The sequence below is a fragment of the Schistocerca americana genome, chromosome 1 (assembly GCF_021461395.2).
Source record: "Schistocerca americana isolate TAMUIC-IGC-003095 chromosome 1, iqSchAmer2.1, whole genome shotgun sequence".
NCBI classification, from domain to species: Eukaryota; Metazoa; Arthropoda; class Insecta; order Orthoptera; family Acrididae; genus Schistocerca; species Schistocerca americana.
Window position 1 is genome coordinate 919,340,417 of NC_060119.1, and position 20,414 is coordinate 919,360,830.

Genomic DNA, 20,414 nt, shown 5'->3' on the forward strand with positions numbered 1-20,414 from the left:
TCGACTGCTGCCCTGGCCAGCCCATTCTCCATATCTCTCACCAACTGAAAACGTCTGGTCAATGGTGGCCGAGCAACTGGCTCGTCACAATACGCCATTCACTACTCTTGATGTACTGTGGTATAGTGTTGAAGCTGCATGGGCAGCTGTATTTTTTACACGCCATCCAAGCTCTGTTTGACTCAATGCCCAGGCGTATCAAGGCCGTTATTACAGCCAGAGGTGGTTGTTCTGGGTACTGATTTCTGAGGATATATGCACCCAAATTGCGTGAAAATGTAATCACATGTCAGTTCAAGTATAATATATTTCTCCAATGAATACCCATTTATCATCTGAATTTCTTCTTGGTGTAGCAATTTTAATGGTCGGTAGTGTATATCCGTTTGGACAGTGCAGCGAAATTTGGCTGTAATGGCGTATGGCAGCAGACGACCGACGCAAGTACGTTTGCTAACAGCTCGACATCACCTGCAGCGCCTCTCCTGGCTCGTGATCATATCGCTGGAAAATTGTGAACTAGTCAGATGAGTTTCGATTTCAATTGGTAAGAAGTGATGGTAGAAGTCGAGTGTGGCGTAGATTCCACGAGGTCATGGACCCAAGATGCCAAAAAGTCACTGTGTAAGCTGGTGGTGGCTCCATAATGGTGTGGGCTGTGTTTACATGGATTATCGATTGGAAATGGTTATGTTCACTTACTTGGAGACTATTTGCAGTCATTTATGGACCTCACGGTCCCAAGCAGCGGTGGAATTTGTATGCTCGACAATGCGCCATGTCACCTGGCCTTAGTTGTTCGCAATTGGTTTCAAAAACATTCTGGACAATTCGAGAGAATGATATGGCCACCCAGATCGCCCGACATGAATCCCATCAAATATTTATGAGAAATAATCGAGAGGTCAGTTCATGTACGAAATCCTGCTCCGGCAACACTTTTGCGATTATAGACGGCTATAGAGGCAGCATGGATCAATATTTCTGCAGGGGACTTCCAAGGACTTGTTGAATCCATGTCGCGTCGAATTGCTGTACTAAACAGGGAGAAACGAGATCCGACATGATATTCGTAGATATCGCACGATTTCTGTCACTTCATTGTATGAAGGTCCAAGTAAAGGTCATAGAGGACTATTAATTTGCGTCATTACTTGACTCTCTGTCGAGAATAATATACTGAGTCCTAACTGACCAGATATTTTAAGTACAACCTCAAATCTGAATAGATATTCTATACTTAAGTATTTCCTCTAGTGCAGAAAGGCTCGAGAAGTTATATCAATCTGCCTGCCTCTGTCCATTGCACATGGAATATTGTGTGTGAATAATGACTGTTGGGATTTGTATGTTCGATTTTTTCGAAATTCATGTTGACTTCCTTGGAAACGATGATCCTGTTACAGGTAAATCATTGCTTCAATTCAGAACCCGTAGTAGAATTCTGCTTGAAAGTATATGTGTTATGTAGAAGATTAGTTCTGTAGATCAGATGTACTACCTTCTCGTATATGGTGGAACTGCTGGGCACAGTGCTCAACTCATGGAATCTTCAGTAAATTGTGGTGAACAGTGGCACTACTGCACTCAAAAATTCTGTAGAGAACGTTACGGAGATCCTAGACGACCCAGGCTGCTGAAGGTCTTCCGGAAGGACTTACCATAATTTTTACGTAAATGAAATAAGTCAATAAACAGTTAAGAGAGGGAGATAAGTCATGTACTTTCGTTGAGAATGTAAGTGTCTACCCAGCACAAAACACTTCTTTTAGCTTTTATAAAAGTATGTGGCACATTCATCATCATAGAGAGATAGTGAAATAAGTGTACCAGGACATGGTGCAACATCGATCGGAATCTCAGTTCATGCCAGTAGCAGGAGGAAAATTGCTTGGTTTTGTAAGGAAGTGGAACCCAGCTTTGACATGTGAGCCTCTGGAAGTACCTAAATAAATAGTTTGCATCGTCCATTGTACATCGGCCACAGGTACTATACTGCGCACTGAGATTTTTATCAAGGGCAGAGGTCAAATGAACCCACATGTTAGTAATCTCAAGCATGGAATAAGCTAGCATCTACATTCAGATGAGACATACGACCAGTTCGCTGTGCTAAAGAGGTCCACTCCCTCCTAGAATTCTGTGTGCGAAAGAAGAAACCAGTCTCGGATTGAGAAAGGAAGTATACAGAAATTTGCCGAATTGCCGTGCCGGCAGTTGCGATGTAGAGAAGCTGCGGAACAGCGAAATCTACATTGCCGGTTGCGGATTTGAACGCCTGTCCTCCCAAAAAGGAGTGCTTTTACCACTGTGCCACCTCGCTCGGTAATTCCAGTCACCCAGTTTCCAGAGATGCGACCGCGAACGAGGCAACAAGCAGCCGCCACTGGAATGCCGCGGGATTCCCCGGACACGGATCCGGGCTCGACAGCAATCTGGAATTACATCCCATTATCGTAAAATACGGGACAGTTTACGGCCAAAGAGTGACAGAGGAAAGAGCCCCGTGGTTGAGGAGCTGTCAATCTGCTGGTTGCACGCTTCTGATGATATGTGTCCGGTATTTCAAAGGCTTCTGTCAGGAATGGCAATTGTTGTTCAGGATTTTATGTCAGAGTGACAAAAGGAACGCGTATCGTTGAGATCCATGTTCCCACAGTTCCTGTGACACTTGGTTTTCTTCTATTGGTAGTAGGATATAGCTTTTTAGGATCGCTTTGTTGTCCGTCTCTCTTTCTGTCTATCTGTCCTACTTTTAAGACACCTATTTCTCAGGAGCGGATAAATGTATCAAGTTGATATTATAATGTCATATGCTAGTATCTATGGTCCCTTGGGAGTGTAAAAATTTGAGGTTCTAAGTCAAGACAGTCAAAAGATACGACCACTTATGCCACATATTTCGATACTTGCAAATTCACTCATCAGAACCTATAGAGTAGTTTCCACTGACCTGGAGTCAGGAAATTTGGCAAGATGCAAAGTTTCACAGTACAAACACAGGAAAATATCCTAAAATTGTTAATTTGTACCAGTATCAAACTGAAAAAGTATTTTCTTCTTTTTTGCCATCCGTTATCCCTCTGGCTGTCTGTCCGCCTGTTAAGACCCCTTTTTCTCGGGAACAGATCAACATGTCAAGTTGAAATTTACATCTCATACTAAGGTCTACACTCCTTTTTCGGTGAAAAAATTTAAGTTTCCAAGTCCTTGCAGTCAGTAGATACGGCCATTTATGTTACATATTTTGGTATATTGCCAGTATCGATATCAGTCAAAAATCGTCGAAATTCCGGATTCCCGAGACGAATGAAGTTTATATTTTAATTAACTTTGTAGGAAACTCTCGGCGCCCTTGTCCTGCTCGCATTTATCTGCATTTTTATTTAGTGTGAAATAAATCTTGGGTAAAATTGTAAAATAAAATTGTAAAATAAATCTTGGGTAAAATATTCCGGAGGTGAAATCGTCCCCCATTCTGATCTCCGTTCCGGGACAACTCTGGAGGACATCGGTATCAGGAGAAACAAAACTGGCACTCTACATATCGGAGCGTTGAATGCCCTTAATCGGGCAGGTGGTTTAGAAAGTTTAAAAAGTGAAATGGATAGGTTAAAGTTAGATATGTTGGGAATTAGTATAGTTGGGTGACAGGAGGAACAAGATTCATGGTCAAGTAAATACAGGCTTATAAATACAAAGTCAAATAACGGTAATGCAGGAGTAGGTGTAATAATGAATAAAAAAAAATAGGAATGCGGATAAGCTACTACGAACAGCATAGTGAACGCATTGTCGTAGCCAAGATGAAACATATGATGCGACAAGAGAAATTATTCACATAGTTAACAGAGACAAAAATTAAATAGTCATGGGGGGACTGGAATACGATAGCAGGAAAAGGAAGAGAAGGAAAAGTAATAGGTGAATATGGACGGGGGATAAGGACGTAAAGAGGAAGCCGCCTGGTAGAATTTTGCACACAGCATAACTTAATCATAGCTAACACTTGGTTTATGTATCATGAAAGAAGACTGTAGGCCTATACGTGGAAGAGGCCTGTAGACACTGGAAGGTTTCAGACAAATTGTATAATGGTAAGACAGAGATTTAAGAACTAGAATTTAAACTGTAAGACATTTCCAGGGGCAAATGTGGACTTGGACCACAACTTATTGGTTATGAACTCTATATTAAAAATGAAGAAACTGCAAAAAGGTGGAGATGGGACGTGGATAAACTGAAAGAACCAGATGTTTTAGAGCATTTCAGAGACAGCGTTAAGGGACGATTGACAAGAACGGAGGAAATAAATACAGTAGAAGAAGAACGGGTAGCTTTGAGAGATGAAATAGTGAAGGCACCCCCAGCATCGGATCAAGTAGGCACAACGACGAGAGCTAGTAGAAATCCTTGGGTAACAGAAAGGATATTGAATTTAATTGATGAAAGGAGAAAATATAGAAATGCAGTAAATGAAGCAGCCACAAAGGAATACAAACGTTTCAAAAATGAGATCGACAGGAAATGCAAAATGGCTAAGCAGGGATGGCTAGACGACAAACGTACGGACGTAGGGTCATATATCACTAGAGGTAAGATACACACAGCCTACAGGAAAATTAAAGAGACCTTTGGAGAAAAGCGAACTACCTGTATGAATATCAAGAGCTCATGTGGAAAACCGGTTCTAAGCAAAGAAGGGAAGGCAGAAAGGTGGAAGGAGTCTATACAAGGGCGATGTACTTGATGCTAATGTTATGGAAATGGAAGAGGATGTAGATGAAGATGAAATGGGAGATATGGTACTTGCTTTCGAATTTGAGAGAGCATTGAAAGATCTAAGTCGAAACAAGGCCCCGAGAGTAGACAACATTCCATTAGAACTACGGATAGCCTTGGGAGAGCCAACCATGACAAAACTCTACCATCTGGTGAGCAGGATGTATGAGACAGGTGAAATACCCTCAGACTTCAAGAAGAATATAATAATTCCAATCCCAAAGAAAGCAGGTATTGAAAGGTGAGAAAATTACTGAACTATCAATTTCATAAGTCACAGCTGCAAAATACTGACACGAATTCTGTACAGACGAATGGAAAAACTGGTAGAAGCTGACCTTGGAGAGGATCAGTTTGTATTCCGTAGAAATGTTGGAACACGCGAGTCAATACTGACCCTACGACTTACCTTAGAAGATACGTTAAGGAAGGCAAACCTACTTTTCTAGCATTGGTATACTTAGAGAAATTTTTTGACAGTATTAACTGGAATACTCTCTTTCAAATTCTGAAGGTGACAGGGGTCAAGTAAAGGGAGTGAAAGGCTATTTACAATTTGTACAGAAACCAGATGGCAGTTATAAGATTCTAGGGGGATGAAAGGGAAGCAGTGCTTGGGAAGGTAGTGAGACAGGGTTGTAGCTTATCCCCGATGTTATTCAACCTGTACATTGAGCAATCGGTAAAGGAAACATGAGAAAAATTTGGAGTAGGAATTGAAATCCATGGAGAATAAATGAAAACTTTGAGGTTGGCCGATTACATTGTAATTCTGTTAGAGACAGCAAAGAACCTGGAAGAGCAGTTGAACGGAATGGACAGTGTCATGAAAGGAGGATATAAGATGAACATCAACAAAAACAAAACGAGGATAATGGAATGCAATCGCATTAAATCAGGTGATGCTGGGGGAATCAGATCAGGAAATGAGACACTTAAAGTGGTAGATGAATTTTGCTATTTGGGGAGCAAAATATCTGATAATGGTCGAAAGATAGAGGGTATAAAATGTAGACTGGCAATGGCAAGGAAAGCGTTTCTGAAGAAGAGAAATTTGTTAGCATCGAGTACAGATTTAACTGTCAGGAAGTCATTCCTGAGAGTATTTGTATGGAGTGTATGTAGCCATGTATGGAAGTAAAAGATGGACAATAAATATTTTAGACAAGGAGATAATAGAAGCTACAGAAGAACGCTAAAGATTAGAATGGATAGATCAAGTCACTAATGAGGAGGAACTGAAGAGATTAGGGGAGAAGAGGAATTTGTGTCACATCTTGACTATAAGAAGGGATCGGTTGGTAGGACACTTTCTGAGGCATCAAGGGATAACCAATTTAGTATTGGAGGGAAGCGTGGAGGGTAAAAATCGTAGAGGGACACCAGGGGATGAATACACTAAGCAGATTCAGGAGAATGTAGATTGCAGTAGTTACTCAGAGATGAAGAAGCTTGCACAGGAGAGGATAGCAGAGAGAGCTGCATCAAATCAGTCTGCGGACTGAAGACCATAACAACAACAACATTTATTGTACAGCAGTCTTCACAGTGGAAAGTGCGGGAGTATGTTGTCAGAGATGGCCCAGTCGGGCACAGAAAGCTGGACGTCATACGGAGTGAGGTCAGCAGAACTACAGCTGCAAATGGGGCTCCCCCCAAAGCGCGAAGTAGTTTAATAAGAAACGCAAAAAGACACTGTGTTTGTGTGTGTGTGAATCAGTGAGGAGTTACGGCGCACTGTAGTTATGTTCTTCATGACAACATTACTTGGAGACAACATGTGGGCCGGCCGGGATGGCAGAGCGGTTCTAGGCGGTACAGTCAGGAAACCCGCGACCGCTACGCTCGCAGATTCGAAGCCTGCCTCGGGCATGGATGTGTGTGATGTCTTTAGGTTAGTTAGGTTTAAGTAGTTCTTAAGTTCTAGGGGACTGCTGACCTAAGAAGTTAAGTCCCTTTGTGCTCGGAATCATTTTTTGAACAACATGTGGATGACTATTGCTCACAGCACAGTTTCAAGTGCTTGGGGAGCGTTCCACAAGGTACTGCTGCCAGACGGAAATAAGGTGGTCGATTATGGTCGTCCACTACAGTAACAGATGACCGCTGCATTGTGTAACTGTTGCAGCCACTTTTAACAAGGCTGCAAAGCACGCAGTCTTATGCTCCACAGTGGCATGGCGATTGTGTGGAACAGTATGTTTGTTCCGTTGACCCCTGCACATCAACGGTATCGCTTGCGATGACACCAAAGGTATAGCACCTGGACTAACGAGGATGGGGTCGTGTGCTCTTCTCTCATGAGAGCAGATTAAGTCTGATTAATGACTCTGGACGTATCGTCATAGGGCAAGAGGTGAGAACACGTAATGCATCCAGGAATGCTGTTGAGCACGATGGCTTTGGTGGTCCAAGTGTTACGGTGTTGGGAGGCGTAATGAAGCATGGGGTTACTGACCCGCAAATGTCTGAATACGGTACACTCACTGGTCAACGTTATTGTGACATTGTACTCGTTCCCTAAGAGCGTCTTTTCAGATGTGCATTCGGCTCTTCCTTCATTTTTATGGGTGACCACGCGGGACCGCATCTCTTGGAACGACAGGATATCCGACGAATGGACAGGCCTACGCGTTCCCTGACTTCAAAAATGGTTCAAATGGCTCTAAGCACTTGGGACTTAATATCTGAGGTCATCAGCCTCCTAGACTTAGAACTACTTAAACCTAACGACATCACACACATCCATGCCCGAAGCAGGATTCAAACCTGGGACTGTAGCAGCAGCGCGGTTCCGGACTGAAGCGCGTAGAACCGCTCGGCCACAGCGACCGGCTTCCCTGACTTAAATCTCATAGCGCACGCGAGGAATGTGTTCGGGAGATGTACTGCTGCTCCTCAATTGCACTATCGACCATCCAGCAGTTGTCAACCGCACTCTTCGAGGAATGGAACGCCCCACTACAAGAACTCCCTAACAACTTGTTAACAGTTTCTGGACAATAGCTGACGCCTTAACTCGAATACTAGCAACCAACCTTGATTGCGGTAGACAGGCAGGATGTAGACATAGGCAGAAAACACGTCGACGTGTGCGCCATCTCTCTAAAATCTGCCTGTCTAACATAGACATCTCTTTACGATCACCCTGTCTGTCCCAGATACCCGTTGAGTTCTCCATCGTTGTGCTGCCACTGTGGCGAACGGGGTACTGTCCATTAAGATCCTGAAGGTCATTCGGTGCTGTGATAGCTTTGTGTCTCCCACACTGAGATTAAAATAACTTTGTGACTGATGTGTCAACAACTCGAATGTCAGGGCCAGCCGCCAGCCAATCGTAGTTCTCTCTCAAACAAAACATATTCGCTATGTTGCCTGTTTTGTAGGTATATGAAGAGTGTTGTGTAGCGTTCATAGCTGCATGGTAGTGATGCTGCTCCACGGCACTGCATTCTGTCAGTCAGAAAGCTCTTCTGGTAAACCTTGCGGGATGTAAGGTCGTGGTCCATGAAACTCTTCAGCTCCTGACGTTTCGTCCAGTGCTTCGCTGGACATCTTCAGAGGGGTGTTTCTCCTCCGGTGAGTCTTGCCGACTGACGGGTCGGACGTCTGAGAGCGACTTATGTATCGTAGAAAGTGGGCGTGACCAGAGTTACACGTGATATGCAGAGATAACCTTTGTCAGAGATAAAACTTAACTATCGATCGTAACCTTGTCACGGATAAAACTGTCTAGCAATTCTGTAGTGCTACTGTCCAAATATCACTAAGTTTCATGGTCTCTTCTTTCCGATTAAAATTATCCCTATGTTTATATATTTCAATTGCTTCTCTACAAAGCCGTGGGTAATAGTTCGTCGTCGTAGATAAAATTTTTGTTTCGGAAAACTTCACTTGATGATTTCCTGGCTGAAAAGCGTGTTCTGCTACAGCCGATTTATCTGTTTTTCCTAATCGGCAAAGACTTCTGTGTTCTTTTAACCGTGTATTTACGCTTCTTTTTGTCGTTCCAACATAAACTTTACCACATGTACACGGAATTTTATATACGCCACTGGCTGATAGAGGAGCGCGTTTATCTTTTACAGACCGAAGAACATGACAAATTTTCTTCGTTGGTCTAAAAACAGGTCTAATATCATGTTTACTTAAAATCTTTCCAATCTGATCCGTTACTTTCTTTATAAAAGGGAGAGAGACTGTATTCTTCCATCGTTTTTCGGACTTGTCCTTAAGCTTTTTGTTGTTTGGGTGCAGAATTCTGCTTACTTCTTTCTTTGAGTAGCCATTTTTCTCAAAAGCGTGCTTCAGATGTTTTAATTCGTCGTCTAGATACTCCGGCGTGCAAATCCGTCTGGCTCTGTCAACGAGACTTGTAATCACACCTCTTTTTTGTTTTGGATGGTGGTTAGAGTTTTTATGTAAGTATCTGTCTGTGTGCGTTATTTTTCTAAAAATCTGTTGTTTCAAGCTTCCATCCGTCTGTCTCATAACTAAAACATCCAAAAACGGTATTTTGTTATCATTTTCTCTCTCCATGGTAAACTGGATTCTTGGATTTATATTATTAAGGTAATCAAAACATCTGAAGCACGCTTTTGAGAAAAATGGCTACTCAAAGAAAGAAGTAAGCAGAATTCTGCACCCAAACAACAAAAAGCTTAAGGACAAGTCCGAAAAACGATGGAAGAATACAGTCTCTCTCCCTTTTATAAAGAAAGTAACGGATCAGATTGGAAAGATTTTAAGTAAACATGATATTAGACCTGTTTTTAGACCAACGAAGAAAATTTGTCATGTTCTTCGGTCTGTAAAAGATAAACGCGCTCCTCTATCAGCCAGTGGCGTATATAAAATTCCGTGTACATGTGGTAAAGTTTATGTTGGAACGACAAAAAGAAGCGTAAATACACGGTTAAAAGAACACAGAAGTCTTTGCCGATTAGGAAAAACAGATAAATCGGCTGTAGCAGAACACGCTTTTCAGCCAGGAAATCATCAAGTGAAGTTTTCCGAAACAAAAATTTTATCTACGACGACGAACTATTACCCACGGCTTTGTAGAGAAGCAATTGAAATATATAAACATAGGGATAATTTTAATCGGAAAGAAGAGACCATGAAACTTAGTGATATTTGGACAGTAGCACTACAGAATTGCTAGACAGTTTTATCCGTGACAAGGTTACGATCGATAGTTAAGTTTTATCTCTGACAAAGGTTATCTCTGCATATCACGTGTAACTCTGGTCACGCCCACTTTCTACGATACATAAGTCGCTCTCAGACGTCCGACCCGTCAGTCGGCAAGACTCACCGGAGGAGAAACACCCCTCTGAAGATGTCCAGCGAAGCACTGGACGAAACGTTAGGAGCTGAAGAGTTTCATGGACCACGACCTTACATCCCGCAAGGTTTACCAGAAGATATTTCATCCGGTCGTGAAAGCCTTCATACTATGAGTCAGAAAGCTGTCGTAAAAGGGATACAGTTCTGCTCGTCGCTGCGAACGAAGCCCTCTCTATTTGTTCCACACATAATTCACTGTCCTAGCAGAGTGCTCCGTACGATTCTAATAGTCTCAGTACGACAGTCGCGTTGTCTAGAGACTGTCAGTGAACACAGATCGAGCTCACTTGCTCAAATTGCACCCTTTGAATACTGATGAGACATATTTTTTCACTTTTGCTTAATTTGAGAGCTCTCGATCGATTGTGTTTAGGTTAACACCGAGCTCTTCAGTCACTAAGGAGATATTGCTGTGTGTCGACGACTACGCCATCTCTCTACAGTAACTTATTGCAGCCACGCTATTTTCCAGTCCTTCTAGATCTACATCTACATCTACATGGATACTCTGCAAATCACAATTATGCGCCTGGTAGAGGGTTCATCGAACCATCTTCACAATTGTCTATTATTCCAATCTCGTATAGTGTGCGGAAAGAATGTACACCTATATCGTTCCGTACGAGCTCTGATTTCCCTTATTTTATCTTGGTGATCGTTCCTCCCTATGTAGGTCGGTGTCAACAAAGTTGTTGATTGGAATTTCATGAGAAGATTCCGTCATAACGAAAAACGCCTTTTTTTTAATGATGTCCAGTCCAAATCCTGTATCATTTTTGTGGCACTCTCTCCCATATTTCGCGATAATACAAACCGTGCTGCCATTCTTTGAACTTTTTCGGTGTACTCCGTCAGTCCTACCTGGTAAGGATCCCACACTGCGCAGCAGCATTCTAAAAGAGGATGCACAAGCGTAGTGTAGGCAGTCTGCTTAGAAGACCTGTTACATTTTCTAAGTGTCCTGCCAATAAAACGCAGTCTTTTGTTAGCCTTCCCCACAACATTTTCTATGTATTCCTTCCAATTTAAGTTCTTCGTAATTGCTGTACCTAGGTATTTAGTTGAATTTATGGCTTTCAGATTAGACTGATTTATCAGGTAACCGAAATTTAACGAGTTCCATTTAGCACTCATGTGGATGACCTCACACGTTTCGTTATTTAGGCTCAACTGCCACTTTTCGCGCCATTCAGATATCTTTTCTAAATCGTTTTGCAGTTTGTTTTGGTCCTCTGATGACTATTAGTCGATAAATGACAGCGTCATTTGCAAACAACAGAAGACGGGTGCTCAGATTGTCTCCAAAATTGTTAATATAGATAGGGAACAGCAAAGGGCCTATAACACTACCTTGGGGAACGTCAGAAATCACTTCTGTTTTACTCGACGACTTTCCGTCAGTTACTACGAACAGTGATCTCTTTGACAGGAAATCACAAATCCAGTCACATTACTGAGACTACATTCCATAAGCACGCAATTTCACCTCGAGCCGCCTGTGTGGTACAGTGTCAAAAGCCTTCCGGAAATCCAGGAATACGGAATCGATGTGGAATCCCTTGTCAATAGCATTCAAAACTTCATGTGAATGAAGAGCTAGTTGCGTTTCACAGGAACGATGTTTTCTGAACCCATGTTGACTGTGTGTCAATAGACCGTTTTCTTCGAGGTAATTCATAATGTTCGAACAGAATATATGTTCTAAAATCCTGCTGCATATCAACGTTAAAGATATGGGCCTGTATTTTAGTAAATTACTCCTACTACCTTTCTTGAATATTGATGTGACCTGAGCAAGTTTACAGTCTTTGGGTATGTATCTTTCGTCGAGCGAACGGTTGTATATGATTGTTAAGTATGGAGCTAATGCATCAGCATACTCCGAAAGGTACCTATTTGGTATACGATCTGGACCAGAAGACTTGCTTTTATTAAGTGATTTAAGTTGCTTCACTACTGCGTTGATACTCTGACCAATCTTTTTCTGATGCTGCTATTTTCAGAAACTCTAGTGTAGTCCATATGACTGCTGACTGACAAAGATAAGATCGCTTCATTGTTTTCGTTGTCAAGTAAGACGTCAGTTCACTTAGAAACGACAGCGTCTGCACTTCGCGTTGTACCTGACCCGTATTCTCTACAGCCAAATAAAGCAGCTGCTTCTTGGCCTGCTCAGTAGGTCAACCCCGCATCTTTATTGAACACGTTGCGGCGATCGGCAGTCCACGGCGCTGCTATGTTTCCAGTATCTGCGCGCTTCGCGTTTCGCTCTAGTTGGCTGGCAAACTATCCTCGCGGCCAGAGTCGCGGCCCTACTTAGCGCTCGTAAAGAAACTAACGCGAGAGCACGGCGGCGGCCGGCACCGTTACACCCGGCTGCCGGCTGACATTTGAGAGGCGTCCTTGTGCTGAATTTGCACGCGACCCTATTATCATGTTAGCGAGCAATTTGTCAGTGACGGAACTTAACTGTTCGCCAAATGAAAAATACGCAGACTTTTTTTTTAAACTATGTTCAAGTCACCCAACACTCTCAGTGACCTCGGTTACGCCCTTAACGTTACCAATTATACGTATCGATTACAGTTCAAACAGTGGCGGACGACGGGAATGTGCATGATGGCGGTATCGTAGAGGTTTCACGCCTCTTTATACCGAGTAAGGAGGTATATTTTTAAAAGTCACTCAATAAATCTTTTCCTTCTGATACTTATGTCAGACGCCTGTAGTAACATTGTGAATGTAACATAGTGTGGCCATAAATTATCTTTACGACTTTAGACTTTAAAGCTACACTATGCGATCCAAGGTATCTTAGACACTTGTTAGCGGAGAATAATATGGGGTGTGTCCGCCTTTCGCCCTTGCGACTCTTTGAACTCTGCTTACTTACAGTGAAGGAATGGCAGCTCATTCTTCCTCAATCGGCTAAACCAGAGAAGGTAGTGATGCTGGACGTTAGGATCGACTGTGAATGGTTTCATGTCGGGACTCTGCTCAGGCCAACCTATTTCATGAATATTATTGTCTACAAACAATTGTCTCAGAGATGATACGTTATGACAGACTGCATATCTTTGCGGAAGCAAACAATAATCGTCTCCGAACGTTCCCTCTACTGTACGCAACACAGAGTAACTAAAAATATCTTAATATCCTTCCGCACTTTGTGTTTCCTTGAGCGCAACAAGGTGACCCCATCCTAACCACATCCCTATTCCGAAATATCACTTTGTCCACACTTCGGTGTTGGCTCTACACATGACAAATAACATTCTCCACGCTTTCACCATAACCACCCTTCCACCGGATTGTCACAGAGCATAGCTTGATTCATTATTACAAATCAGGCGTTTCTAGTTATCCACTAATGTTCGTTGACGTCAGTCGTTACGCCATCTCCAGTATTGTTTAATTTTGACTACAGTAATGCGTGGCTTCTGAGAAGCCACAGTACGTCATCCTTTTTACCTCCATACGCACAGTCAGTGTATTTGCTGGACTGATGGGAGCACTTTAGATTAGAGGGGTGAACTGTTCCGCCGATTTCATGCGGTATTTTACAACCACTTTCCCCCCTTCTGACCGTCGCTTTCCTTTAGTACATGAGACCTGCCTGCTCTTGACTCAGCTGTGGTTGTTCCTTCGCGTTTTCACTTTACAATCACACCACCAATTGTGCATCTTGGAGAGATGAAGTAGTGAAGGCAGCAGAGGATCAAATAAGTAAAAAGACAAGGTCTAGCAGAAATATTTGGATAACGCAAGAGATACTGAATTTAACTGATGAAAGGTGAAAATATAAAATCCCTGAAGGATTTGTCGCGTGGGTGGCATACAGTGACCAGTCGATGTTCGAAGTCAAATAGCTCTCTTGACATTTAGTTGTCAGTTCTGTATACACTGGAGTGTCCGGATACTTTCGACGAGATCGCGTATATTAGATAGTAGCAACGTATATAAAAAGTGGCAAGACAACTCGCGAAGTATGAATGCTGTATCCAGTGTTTGTGCCTGTAGAGTCTAGTGCCCTATCAGTGTTGTTGATGCCAATGAAAGAGAGGGAGAGGAAAAGCGTGATACAAGGCCTACTTGCCTACTAGCTCGACAGCGATAGGAGACACGGAAATGCAATTGTTCTCAAGTGCAACCGACCCACAATCTTAGCAAACAAGTAGGAATACTTGTCATAGAACTGCAGATAGTTTTCTTGCAATAAATCTTGAGCTACACACTTTTACACGAAGAAATAGTCCGTGTTGAGAAGAAGTACTGTCTGAAAAATTTTGCGTGATGGCTGTTTACATTCCTATCAAATCCATGCTTATGAAACATTGAGTGAAGATGATTTGCAGATAAGAAACGCCTTCTGCGCCTCCTATTTCAGTCAAAATCTTGATTTCTCGACTGCCATACTGTGGATTCACGAAGCCATTTTCAGAACTTATGGTGAGGTGAGCAGCCCCAGTGTTGAGCTTTCTCCATAAAAATGTATCTCTGATTAAGTCAGCGAGGCAACCAGCACGTCTAGAACGTAATTATATACCTGGTACTGACTCATCTTTGATAACGTTGCCGGACCTTATTTTTTTGATAACCAATTAACTCCCATGGACCTACCTTACTGTTTGTGTGGTGACTTGTGTGCTCAGCGATACAGATAGCCACACAGTAGGTGCAACCACAACGGAGAGGTATCTGTTGAGAGGCAGCACAAACGTATGGTTGCTGAAGAGGGGCAGCAGGCTTGGAGGGGCAACAGTCTCGATGATTGACTGATTTGGCCTGGTAACATCAACCAAAATGGCCTTGCTGAGCTGGTTCTGTGAACAACTGAAATCAAGGGGAACCTTCAGAAGTAATTTTTCCCGAGGCCATGCAGCTTTACTGCATGGTTAAATGACGATGGCGTCCTCTTCGATACAATATTCCAGAGGTAAAATAGTCCCCAATTCGGATCTCCGGGCGGGGACTGCTCAGGAGGAAGTCGTCATCAGGAGAAAAAGAATGGAATTCTACGGATCTGAACATGGAATGTTAGATCTCTTAATAGCGAAGGTAAGATAGGAAATTTAAAAAGGGAAATGAATCCGTTAAATATAGTGGGAATTAGTGAAAATTGGTGGTAGGTGGAACGGGACTTCCGGTCAGATGAATACAGGGTTATAAATACAGAATCAAATAAAGGTAATGCAGGAGCAGATTTAATAATGAAAAAGAAAAAAGGAATGCGCGTCAACTACTATGAGCAACATAGTGAACGCATTATTATAGCCAAAATAGACACAAAGCCCACACCCACCACAGTAGTACAAGTTTACATGCCAACTAGCTCCGCAGACGATGAAGTTTGGTCCTATATGAACTTACCACAAATTTCCAAATTAATATGGTTGCAGCAAGATGGGTTCCTTAGTGACCAGGATTCCTTAAATTAAATTACTCTTGGTTTACGTATTTGTATAGGAGGACCAGTGGCTTGTCCATCCAGGTCGATCGATTTAAGTCAAGTGCCCAGGTAACTGGTTACAGTGTCGAATCAAGCATATACAGTTTGTTATCAAGCTATTGAAAGAGTTCTCTAAATAAGAAATCATTCAAGGTCCAGTTAAGATTGTATATTTACTAAAAATATGTTCGCTTTCATTGGATGAACGGAAATCAACACAATGAGGAACGCACTACCAACAGGCAAATGGGAAGTCAGATTTAAACGCTGATACAATCAACAATTATAGACCATTTCTTAGATGAGTATAACACGTGGAACCTAAAACTGCTTGCCCGAAATGCAGCTGTATCATGACATATTCAAACAATGGGAAGTCCAGGTTGGAATATCAACAATATTATGAAAAGGATAAGGTGCTACTCACTGTAAAGATGACATGTTGAGTGGCAGACGGGCACAACGAAAAGACTATTACACATTAAGATTACGGTCAAAGCATTCTTCAGAAAAGAAAACACACACACACACACACACACACACACACACACACACACACACACACACACATACATATAATACACACAAATTCACACAAGGAAGCACACTTTGCTCACATATGACCCTTGTCACCGGAAGCTCAGGCCAAAACGGCATTTTATTCCATTCAGAAATAGAGCGAGGGGAAAACGATTGTCTGTTCCCTACATACGAGCCCTAATTTCTCTCATCTTCGTGGTACCTACGCGAAATGTACGTTGACAGCAGAAGAATCATGCTGCAGTGGCTTACAGTTAGATCTTCATCATTCTCTACAACTGGCAGTAACAACAACGGACAAAATGTCAATAAATATTTGTTAGCCACGTCCTTCTTGCATGACTTATTCCGTTTTGTGTTGCATTCCGCCCTGTGGTGTCGGTCTACTACAGACATATGGAAGTACTGTACAGCATAATAGAAGACGTAAATATTCGTAGCGCGAAGTGAAAGCCGGCCGCGGTGGTCTAGCGGTTCAGGCGCTCAGTCCGGAACCGCACGACTGCTACGGTCGCAGGTTCGAATCCTGCCTCGGGCATGGATGTGTGTGATGTCCTTAGGTTAGTTAGGTTTAAGTAGTTCTAAGTTCTAGGGGACTGATGACCACAGATGTTAAGTCCCATAGTGCTCAGAGCCATTTCAACCGCGAAGTGAAAGGTTTCTCCTGCCATCCCGCGCATCGTTGAGAGATTCCAAGCAAAGTTATCGATGAGTATTCTGCATATTTGGTATTCTAACAGAGGTACTGATGTATTAGAATTTTCAGCGGGCGTTTGAGCCAATAAAAGTCAGCACTTATCCATTGCTACGTACATTGTGCTACATAATGACCCAATAAAAACGGATTTGAACGTCGTAAGGGAACCACTTTCCACAATCACTGAATAACAACTTTAGAAAGCCGTAAGTATATTTGTAAGTCTTACCCGTGACTGGATTACAGAGGAAGATAAATTGCTGTGTAAGAGTCTCCTATTTCCCTCTACAAGCACTTGAAATTAATACCAGGAGAGTGAGATGAAACTCGTTCAATGGAGCTCGGCTAACCGATATAATGAATTACATTTTTTTCTTGGGCTGCCGCTCTCTTTTGAAAAGCGTTTTGCGCTGCCCGCGCAAGAAAAATAGAAGGTCCGGGTGTAATTTACAAGGCTTCTGGGGGCCAGTATGCAAATTTATTATGCCCACTAAAGGGTCACTTAGCGCCGAGTGAAAGCTTTTATGCGGCCGCTTTGTGCATCTTCCGCTTGTCCCGCGGCACGATAACTCGCGAACAAATTGTCCGCGGCCAGCGCGCGCTCCGGCCTTAATGCGACGAAAGCGGCGGCCACGGCCGTTTCTGCTCACCTACACAACACGAGGGGAGTGCCAGTTCTCCGTAACGCTACCAGGATATTTTAGAAAATCGTAGCCTCGCTCCTAATTAAGTGATACTCGTTTGAGAATACATGTAGACTAGAAGTATAACCGTTTGCGTTCTTCAGTGCTGATACCCAAGGGTTTCCTGGCCATTTGCTGGAGGATTTTAACTGTGTCTAATATAGAGGTGTTCAGAAGAACGGGAGTGTGGTTTTCAGTGCTAACTTTGTAGCCTCAGACAATCCCCGCCGTCAGCTGCAAGTACAACCTACAATTTCTTTCGAAATTAATTCGCTGACTGCGAGCCCGCATTTTCCACTTATCGCGAGCGGTCGCATTAATGACTTAAGCTATCCGTGTACGCTCTCCAGAGCGACCCAAATCTCCACATGTCACACTGCCTATATCCTTACATCGCAGCCCCCTAAATTCGTCACATAATGATCGAAACATTACTTTGAGTCCTACAGCAGGACTTGCATATAAGTATTACAAGCTTATGAGTGCTCACGGCGGTGACAACATCGGCCTCGATTCCTTGTTTTCTCATTCTCCTTTTTGATGAATTTTAGTGGACTACGATAGAAGGATACATCGTGACATATAGAGGTTTGGGTTCGTCCAGAGAGAGTGCACGGATAGCAGGAGTGAATAATTTGGCTCGAAGAACCGTGCGGCGCGGACTTGCTGTTTACATCTCCGCCACGGAGCACGAGGTCGATGTCTGTCTACGTGCTTCGGCCGTTTTGCGTGTCTTACTGCTTTCGTGGAATAGAACGGCCATTTCTTGCAGAAAATCGACGCTGTAAATCAGTTTCAGGAGTGAACTTGCTAGACCCCATATTTGGAATTAAAACGTCTTCTCCAAGACTAAGTAAAGATCCCCAGTGACGAACTAGTTGGTATACACATTTCCACAGTTAGCAGTGTGGTGTATTTCAACATTCTCAACGACGCAATCTGCGTCATGAGCCATCGGGAGATTAAAATGGGCTCAATTTATATCAGCCGAGAAATGGTCTCCTTTCGGCCCATACCTCTTCCTTAGTGGTATCAGTGATGTTCATGTTATTTTGGCCCGCATCTCGTGGTCGTGCGGTAGCGTTCTCGCTTCCCACGCCCGGGTTCCCGGGTTCGATTCCCGGCGGGGTCAGGGATTTTCTCTGCCTCGTGATGGCTGGGTGTTGTGTGATGTCCTTAGGTTAATTAGGTTTAAGTAGTTCTAAGTTCTAGGGGACTGATGACCTAAGATGTTCAGTCCCATAGTGCTCAGAGCCATTTGAACCATCATGTTATTTTGAATAAACATGTCCCATCCTATTTATACATTGGAGAATGTAGAAACATCATCATTTACGACAGACAGCCGAAGACATGCTCGGGATGCATCAAAGAAGGCAACATGTGGTTTGTATGTCTGCAGAAGAGGATAGCTCAGCTGCCACCTGCGGACCCAATCCTTCCCCCGTTGCCTGTGACGTGGCAGTGCACAAGAATGACGTCAGTACCTTGCCGCCCCAGCGACGCTCCTCAGGTGATTGACGCGCTGCAGAGGAAAGAGTTGACTCCCGCGCCTATCACAGCCTTCCCCTCCCCCCCCCCCCGATTTCTGCCTCCCTGAGATGTCGACGGATGACGAAAATGCCAGTGGCGCATAAATGTTGACGCCATGATAATGCCCGCGCTAGCATTCGTGCCAGATCGTCGGCATTCTTTACAGTCGTCCGCCACGGAAGACCATTCGCGTAAACAACGATCGCTGAAGAAACACAGGAAGAGGAGGACACCATCTAATGACCGGGTGACACAGTCGCGGGCAAATGATGCTTCAGCTCACCCAGACTTAATGTGCTGATAGAACTCATGGAAACATGCAACTTGTGCTCACACCTGGACCGGACACTCTTGATCCCTTGTCAGAAGTGTCACAATATGATGACGATGGCTGGGATAAACAACGCTCTCCTGCCACCTCAACGTCGTCATTGAACTCGAAGGAAATGATCATGGCTGATATCTCCCCCCCCCCCCCCCCCCATAATTTACGATTAGCTGATAACGCTGAAGGTCTCCTCGAGAATGAAGTTGTGTCGGCGTTCGAAGGAAGTTGAGGAAGATGCACACGTGGCCACTGAAGTGGATATCGAGTTACCACATCCATATGTTGCAGTCAGTGTTCCTGCGCCTGTAATTCTGCAGCAGACCTACCCGATTGGTTACTTCAATCTCAACACCATCGGTTCGAAAGTGAAGCTTCACTTGACGCGTGATATGCTACGAGTGGCAGATGTGCACATCGCACTCGTACAAGAAGTTCGTTTGGGGTCCTTTCCACACTTCCAAGGTTATTCTCCACACGTTACGCCTGTTGATGATGCCGGTAGCGGAATGGCCACACTGGTGCGAAATGGCATAGAGGTTGATGAGGTGACATATTTGCCGTCGTCCAGAGCGTTGGCTGTAACCACATAAGGTACGTGGATTGTAAACGCGTCTCTGGCACTGACAAGAGATGCGACTAGTTGCGTTTCTATTCGGAGGAGTTCACGTCTCTCTTCCTGCGACGCTATGACAACTGCTTTCTTGGTGGTGACTTCAACAGCGTGTTTCATCCGAAAGATCAACACCTCAGTTACGCCACGTATCCTGAACTGCATGTGCTGTCACAAAAACTACGTCCTCTAGATACTTGGAAAAAGACGCATGGCGGTTGCCCAGGATACACATACGTCACCAGTCTACGAGTGTCCTCGATCGCATTTATGTCTCCCCAGATCTAGAGGCAACGACAATGGACGCAATAAGATGGCTCTTAGCTTTTCCCGATCATAGCTCATATATCTGCACTGTCTCCCTCCGTCGTCAGAATGTATGGAGGAGTCGTGGCTGCTCGAAATGAACCTAGCGTGCCTTCAAGAGCCAAATGTCGCCGATG